The following is a 9,227-nucleotide window of genomic DNA, read 5'->3' on the forward strand; positions in this document are numbered from 1 at the left end:
CCCATGTCTTCCCAGGAGAATTCTACCAGACATTTAAAAAAGAGTTAATACCTGTTCTTCTCAAACTGTTCTAAAATATAGAAATGGAAGGAAAGCTTTCAAATTCATTCTGTGAAGCTAGCATTACGGCAGACATAGACCCCACTTAAAGTCTTGGTTTTAGAGACAATTTGGTTTTGTTAATTCTGTTACATTTATTTATTTATTTATCTACTTATTTAGTTATTTGTTTAGTTATTTATAATTGACACACAATGTTACATTAGTTTCAGGTGAACAAATTAGTGATTTGATTTGACAAGTTTATACATTATGTTATATTCACCACAAATGTAACTACAATCTGTCCCGTTACATTCCTATTACAATATCATTGACTGTATTCCTTATGCTTTTTTTTATTCCACTGAATTACTCATTCCATAACTGGAGGCCTTTATCTCCCTCTCCTCTCACCCATTTTTCCCTTTCCCTACACCCCTGGCAATTATCCGTTTGTTCTCTGTGTTTATAGTTCTGATTCTACTTTTTGTTTATTTGGTTTTTTTTTTATTCCATTTGTGATTGGAATAAAATGGTATTTGTCTTTCTCAGTCTGACTTATTTCACTTAGCATAATACCTTCTAGGTCCATCCATGTTGTTGACATGGCATGATGTCACCCTTTTTATGGCTGTGTAATATTCCATTTTGTCTATGTGAGTGTGTGTGTGTGTATGTGCATTTTCCTTATCCATTTGTCTATTGATGGATACTTAGGTTGTTTCCATGTCTTGGCTATTGTTAATGCTGTAATAAACATACAGGTACATATAACTTTTCAAGTTAGTGTTGTTGCTATCCTTGGGTAATGCTAGTGGAATTATTGGATAATATAGTATTATTTTAAATTTTTTAAGAACTTCCATATTGTTTTCCACAGTGGCTGTACTAAATTATATTCCTACCAACAGTGCACATGAGTTCCTTTTTCTCCACATCCTTGCCAACACTTGTTTCTTATGATTTTCTTCTTACAAATTTTTATTTAAATTCTAATTAGGTAACATATATTGTAATATTGGTTTCAAGAATAGAATTTAATGATTCATTACTTACATATAACACCTAGTGCTCATCATAACAATACCTCTCACCCATTTAGCTCATCCCTCACCCACCTCCATCAACCCTCAGTTTGTTCTCTATCATTAAGAGTCTCTTATGGTTTGCTTCCCTCTCTCTTTTTTTCCCATTCCCATATGTTCATCTGTTTTGTTTCCTAAATTCAATATATAAATGAAACCATATGATACTTGGTTTTCTCTGACTCATTTATTTCACTTAGCATAATACACTCTAGCTCCATCGATCTCATTACAAATGTCAAGATTTCATTCTTTTTGATGGCTGAGTAGTATTCATTCCATTATGTGTATGTATATCTTCTTTATCCATTCATCAGTCAATGGACACTTGGGCTTTTGGGTTTCTTGTCTTCTTGATTTTAGCCATTGGTTTTAGAGAGAATTTGAACACATAATGAATATAGTGCGGAGAAAAATTAGTGAAAGATATGGACCTAGTCTTCAGCAAAATGACAATCCGGTAAAATGTAAGAATAATATTACATGTTCATTAATTTTGAAAGTTACTTGATTTTCCCTACCAAAAATGATGTAGTCTTATGATTTTGTTAAACTAGTTAAGGAAAGTGAAATATACTTTTACCATGTGTATTTCTATGAAAAACAGGACTTTCAATAAGAAATTGTTTGCCATCAAAGGCTCTAAATTACTTCAGTTTATTTTCCTTCACCTGGTTTACAAAAAAAAAGGAAGAAAACTCAGGAAAACACTAAAGACAGACAACGCTCCCCTCCATTTATCACAAATAGCATAGTCTATGTATGCCAGGTTTTCTTAAATTTAACTGATCCTTAGGTATCATTTTTTTTTGACAGGGGCACACTTTATTGGGGAGAGAGTACTGCATGTGACCAACAGATAAAAGCAGCCTATTGGGTATCCTGTACATATGCTCAAAAAGGTACAAAGGAGATTTTGCTAATAAAGAGCAACTAGAACATGGATTCCTCTAGGCAGCTTCCCCAATCTCATCCATCTAAGGGGTGGGGACACTCCCAGCCATTTCCCTGAAGTTAACTGTGGTCTGCTAGAGATAGAGCCCCTCAGGGATGCCTTCTTGTTGTTTATAAAGAACATTTTCTTTAGATTTTTTTAAGTCTTCATTTGTTAGTTTCATTCTATGCTCTCTCAAAGCCATTGGACGAGCTTCTATATAAATTGCCTTGACGTTGGCAACAAGAGAGGTCATCATTAGCCATGATCAAGTTGTCCAGGGTTATGTCATTGGCCAGTGTCAGCCTGCTTGTTTGGATCTGAAAGAAGCACTTCTTAGTCTTTTCATTGGGCAAGGGGGAACTCCATCTTCCTGCCAATGCAGACTGATCTGACAAGTGCTGGATCCAAAGTTTCTATTCAGTTTGTGGCTATGATAACTTTCATGTCACCCCTTATATCAAATCCATCCAACTGTTTCAATGGTTCCAACATGCTTCATTGAATTTCTCTCTCACGACTGGAATTTGAGTCTTATCTTTTTGTCCCAATGGCATCAATTTCATCAATAAACACAATGGATGGTGCATGTTCTTCTGCAACTCAAAACAATTCCTGAATGAGTTTGGACCCATCACCTAGGTACTTCTGGATAAGCTCAGTGTCAACCACTCTCAAGAATGTGGCTGAGGTTTGGTTTGCTACTGCTTTAGCTAATAAGGTTTTGCTTGTGCCTGGCAGATCATCTAGAATGACCCCCTTTGGGGGCTTCATATCCATCTCTTCATAATATTCAAGATGAGTGAGAGGAAGCTCCACAGATTCCTTAATTTCCTGGATTTGGTTGTCCAACCCCCCAAAATCAGCATAGGTTTCCTGGGGGGACTTTCCTACCTTCATCCCTGTAACCAAGGGATCTGTGTCATCCATGAGCACCTCTATGTCTTGTGATTAAGCAGGACTGAGCAGCTTGGTTCCAGCAGACCCTTGTCTACAATGGAAAGAATGCTGATGTAGTGTTCTGAGCCTACAGATATAGACACAATGGCATGGTTGTCATCAATGATCTTTTCAAATGTTCCTAACTTTGGGGTCCCCCTCAATCATCAACCATTGATCTTTCCTCCTCTCGCTTTTCTTCTAAAGGCTTCATTTGTTCCTGATTTCTAATGAATTCTTCCTCCATGAGAAGATAATCTTTAATTCTCTCTAATTTCAATAATTTTAACCAGCACTGAGTATGAGGTGTCACCAGGGGCAACTTGCTGGCAGCGTCTGGTCCCTTTTTCTTCTTTTTCCGCACTGTGGTTGGTACAGGAAGTTTGTATTTTTTTCTTGTCCTTGTCATCCTTCTTGCCACCTCCAGGGGGCCATCACCACCACTCTCACTGACCCATCTTGGTTTGGCCATCTAACCCAAGTATCATTTTTAAAAACATTTTCTGATAGCTTGATCATGTTTTGTAATGGTAGTCTTATGACTTCCAATAAATTCCTTTTTCATTAAAAAATCTAATGATAATAATTGCAGTTGTTTTTCAGATAAACTTTACCTAAAGTACACCCTTCATGTTATTTATATGGAAATGCCTATTTAATTACACAAGAATTATGTAATATATACTTCTTTCTTCAGTTAGTCAACTAAGGTTAAGGTCACTATGTACAGATTACTCTGTAATGCATAATGCATAAAACATTCAAACAGTATAAAGAATGTTGAATTCTTACCATAACTCCACCCTATAATAGTAACAGAAAATCCCTATTAAGTATTAGGTATGTATCCTCCTGGAATTTTCTTTCATATATAAACATATATGTACATGTTTTATGTAGGTAAAATTATGCCACACATGGCTTTCCTTCAATTTACTTGTTTTATGTTATATATTTATTCTTATTAAGTAAATAATTCATATATACTATAAAGACATAAATAAAATCTGCTAAGTAAATTTGGAAGTTGTACCATAATCTTAAGATAAACAACTTTTAACAGCTTAGTATGCATCTTTCCATAAATATATGGGTATATATGTATATTTTTTCTTATAAAATATCATATTTATCTCATTGTGGACATCTTTTCATTTCAGTAAATGTAGATTTCCTTTTTTTTTAGGTTTATTGTGTTCTGTTTACCTATATGCTAAATTACATTTATTGAATTCCCTATTTACAAATATTTAGACTGCTATCAATGTTTGCTATTACAAATGAAGATGCATTTGACCTCTGGATAAATAAGGATACAAGGATTTTAATCGCAGTGTTTGTAGTTGTGTGTGGGTGTGTGTGTGTGTGTCTGTGCATGTGTATGTGTATAATCCTTTCACAGTTTTGTGAGTGCCAAGGGGATCGAATTGGACAACACCAACTCTGTAGGCCAAAGCCTTGGCTATTTGCCATATGACAATGCTTCTTTTATATGTGACCATATGTACTTAGTAAATTGTGAGCAGAGCTTAGTATAGCAAAATTTAGATATTTATAAGTCCTATGAAATAATTTATAAACAAAAGAAAAGGAAAAGACAGCATTAGATATTTGAGATTTTTCACATGCTTAAAACTTTGTAATATTTCTGTAAGCAAACATAAGAAGTTTGCCCTTCAGTGACCACATTGATAAAATAAAGCTTTCATTGGATGTCTTCTTAACCATGCTGCTTCTAAAGATTTCCAGGGCACTGAAAAAAGAGGAAATACTGAGAAAATTGTGTCCCATTGGTTGGACATGGAAAAACATCTTTTTGTCAGCCCTTCATAAGACTGAATTTAAATATGCAGTGTATGCATGTGCACTTGAACATATGAAAGAGTTAAAAAAAATTGTGCCAGCAGATATATGATTATTACTTAATTTAATCCTGGGTATATAGGAAAATAACTTATTTGGGGAAAATCTATTTGATTAATGCCATCTCTTCAAGTTTTGAATCTGACTCACTTTCTTATAAACATGACCTATTAGCAAATTTGTGGCTTGGCAAAAAAAAAAAAAAAATAGAAGAGTCTTACTACAATTCTGGCCAATGATCCCTCCAAAACAATGAGTATTTACATAGGAGAAATTCCTAGGAGTAAACATTTTTGACCCCAGGAATCTGTACTTAATTAACCTCAGCACTCTTACTTGGATATGGACCACCTTTACTGTGCACTTATAAATGCACTTTAATTTCTCATTTGAGCTTGGCTTACTATATTTTAATTCCCAGATCCCCACAGCATACAGCTATGGTAAGCATTCAGTAGATATATATGAGTTGCTTTGAAACTTGCTAAATTATCTATTGATATAACATATACTTTTGTTAATTAAATGATGTCTTTGCACATGAAGAAAGTGACTATATTTGCATGATTTTGTTTGATCCAGAACCTAGAATGGTTTCCTTATTAAAACATGTTATGATACTGTTGTTGAGATAATATATTTCATGGCTTAGTTACCCATATGGTAAAATCAGTGTCTAACTCATATCATTTGAGCTAAGAGAGAATATTGTTCAGCTGGATCAAACACTAAAACCACATGTGTTCCATATAACTTCTCAATGCCTCTGCTTATATACCTCATTGTTTGTACTACCAGAAAGGTAACTGAGAAAACTCATGTGGACCCATAGTCTAGAACTTAAAGGGTAACTTTCCAGTTAAGCAAAACTAGAGAAAATATAATATTTGGAGAAAATAACTGGAGAAGGGATACTCCTTTGTGATTTGAAATGCACAATATTATCAAATTTGTTATAACACTGAAATTTAACTGAATTAACTCATTTATAGTGAAGAGTAAATGATGAACTACTAAAAAGAAACACAATGGCGGGTCCCTAGGTGGCTCAGTTGGTTAAGCATCTGATTCTTGATTTCCGCTCAGGTTGTGATCTCAGGGTTCATGGGATCAAGCCCAGCCTTGGACTCTGTGCTGACAGGGTGGGGCCTGCTTGAGATTCTCTTTCTCTCCCTCTCTCTCTGTCCCTCCCCTGCTTGCATGGACAAGTGCGCAGGTGTGCTCTCTTGCTCTATCTCAAAATAAATAAATAAACATTAAAAAAAAAGAAATATAATGGTTCTATGCACATAGGCCAGGTAGAGATAATACAACTTGAAAGTATTTTGGAGGATTGGATTTTCTGTTTTTTTTATTTATGTGTACAATCCTCATCTCTCATAGGTGTGAAGGCCTAATGTGACACATGCAAAAGTGTGACTATAAAAGGAAGAGTTTTGTTTCTTAAACATACAAACAGGATTATTTGCATATCCTCAGTTGTTCTGATTTCCTCTTCAGAAGATGCATTGTTGCCAACATAGGCAGTTAGCCAGAGAACAGATAATGTGAGGAATAAAAACAGCTACCCCTCAATTATTTATTTTAATTTGCATTTATAAGCCCAGCCATATTACAGTCTCTTAATTTATATTTCAGTTGTACAGAGTTCTATAGGAGCCTGTGAAAGTGGACATAATAGCATCCTCTCCAGCCAATTCATTTATTTCTCAGAGAAGTAATGTGACCCTATTCATCCAGGTCCTTTTGCTTCTGATGTTCCGGCCTCTCAGAGGGCCACATGGTAATGCAATTCAGCTACCAATTCTGACAACTCTTCCCTAGCACTTTCCTTTTCCCAGAATGATTGTACTTTACTGCAAGAGTGAGCCAGAAGCACAGTGCTTTCCGTTTAGGAATTGTCACTTTTAGTACATTTTAACCTTTTCTGCATGCATTAAAGCACTAATGAGGTACTCAGCAGAGGTGTAGTAAGTAAAATTGAAGTCAGGTTTTTCTTTTTTTTTTTCAGAGTACCATTTATGTTCACTATAGGTTAAATCAAAGATAATATGTTAATATTTAATTCCTCATAACATAAATAGGATATAAGAAAGAAATACTAATTAAAACAGGGATCTTTAAAGAAGAGGGACATAATATGTCTTTATGAATAAATTTTGGGGGGAATAGGAGTTACCTAAGCAGTTTTGTGTAACACAACCTAATCATTAAAACATTCAGCTGCATTGAAATATTAATGAATACCTTTAAGCATACAAAATACATTATGGTTCTATCCAGTGGGGAACTTTAGAAAATGTCAGGAAGTCAACCTTCTCTTATAAGTGTTCTTAGAATAGTCTATAACCACACTGTCAAATTTACAATTACTTCCACCTGTGTTCCTGACCTCATCCCAGGTAATTTTCCCCAGGACTTCTGTCCATTGATTATCCCCTGTCCATTCTCCCCCTCAATTTCCCCTTCTTTATAGGATACATTCCTATAGCCTATATTCACATGGTCAAGCATTTCCTATTTAAACAATAACATGAAATAAATCCCTCCCTCAAAGAAGTCATCTTATCTTGCTATTTTCACTTCCCTGTTTTCTTGTCTAATCTTTAAAAGTCTATCTTCTCTCTCAGTTTCATTTCTTCATCTTGCACTCTTCCCCAGGCCACTGTACTCTGGCTTCTACCTTTACCACTCTGTTCAATCTTATTTCATTAATAATAGGAATAACTTTCTCATGTAAGATCTTTATCTTAATAAACTTCTAGAAAACATGTGATAGCACAGATTGTCTCTATTTATCTGAAACTCTTCTTTAACAATTTCCACAGTATCTTTTGGTTCTTACCCTATTTCTTGGACCATTCCTGCTTAATCATGTTCAGTAATTGTCTCCCCCCAGCACATTCCATCTTTATCCTTAACCTATCACCTTATGCTTTACTGAAATCATAAAAGCCATCAGCAGAAAACTGCAACATTTACCCACAACCAAATATACAAACTCACCTGCATCAGTATTCCTATTTCTAGCTTCCTTTTCATATCATGAAAAAGTTGACCTTTTCCTATTGAAAGCCAGTCACTTCTTTTTATTCTTTTTTTCCTCTAGTTTTCTTTTTTTTTTTAATTTATTTTTTTAATTTACATCCAAGTTAGTTAGCATATAGTGCAACAATGATTTCAGGAGTAGATTCCTTAATGCCCCTTACGCATTTAGCCTATGCCCACTTCTACAGACCCTGCAGTAACCCTCTGTTTGTTCTCCATATTTAAGAGTCTCTTATATTTTGTCCCCTTCCCTGCTTTTATATTATTTTTGCTTCTCTTCCCTTATGTTCATCTGTTTTGTATCTTAAAGTCCTCATGTGAGTCAAGTCATATGATATTTGTCTTTCTCTGACTAATTTTGCTTAGCATAATACCCTCTAATTCCATCAACATAGTTGTGAATGGCAAGATTTCATTCTTTTTGATAGCCTAGTAATACTCCATTGTGTGTGTGTGTGTGTATATATATATATATATATATATATATATATATATATATACATATATATCTCACATCTTCTTTATCCATTCATCCATTGATGGACATTTGGGCTCTTCCCATACTTTGGCTATTGTTGATCGTGCTGCTATAAACATTGGACTGCATGTGTCCCTTTGAAACAGCACACCTGTATTCCTTGGATAAATACCTAGTAGTGCAATTGCTGGGTCATAGGGTAGTTCTATTTTTAATGTTTTGAGGACCCTCCACACTGTTTTCCAGAGTGGCTGCACCAGCTTGCATTCCCACCGACAATGCAAAAGAGAATCTCTTTCTCAGCATCCTCGCCAACATCTGTTGTTGCCTGGGTTGTTAATGTTAGCCATTCTGACAGGTGTCAGGTGGTATCTCATTGTGGTTTTGATTTGTATTTCCCTGATGATGAATGACGTGGAGCATTTTTTCATGTGTCAGTTGGCCATCTGGACGTCTTCTTTGGAGAAGTGTCTATTCATGTCTTTTGCCCATTTCTTCACTTGATTATTTGTTTTTTGGGTGTTGAGTTTGTCAAGTTCTTTGTAGATTTTGGATACTAACCCTTTATCCGATATGTTGTTTGCAAATATCTTCTCCCATTCTGTCGGTTGCCTTTTAGTTTTGCTGATGGTTTCCTTCACTGCGCAGAAGGTTTTTATTTTGATGAGGTCCCAGTAGTTCATTTTTGCTTTTCTTTCCCTCGCCTCTGGAGATGTGTTGATTAAGAAGTTGCTGCGGGAAAGATCAAAGAGGTTTTTGCCTGCTTTCTCCTGGAGGATTTTGATGGCTTCCTGTCTTACATTGAGGTCTTTCATCCATTTTGAGTTTATTTTTGTGT

At 35.2% G+C, this 9,227-nt stretch overlaps 1 pseudogene; it reads right to left on the reverse strand.

Moving 5' to 3' along the window:
* Window positions 1-2,155: 2,155 nt before the first annotated feature.
* Window positions 2,156-3,325, reverse strand: LOC123594965 (annotated as a pseudogene).
* Window positions 3,326-9,227: the final 5,902 nt, after the last annotated feature.

The sequence above is a fragment of the Leopardus geoffroyi genome, chromosome X (assembly GCF_018350155.1).
Source record: "Leopardus geoffroyi isolate Oge1 chromosome X, O.geoffroyi_Oge1_pat1.0, whole genome shotgun sequence".
Lineage (NCBI taxonomy): Eukaryota > Metazoa > Chordata > Mammalia > Carnivora > Felidae > Leopardus > Leopardus geoffroyi.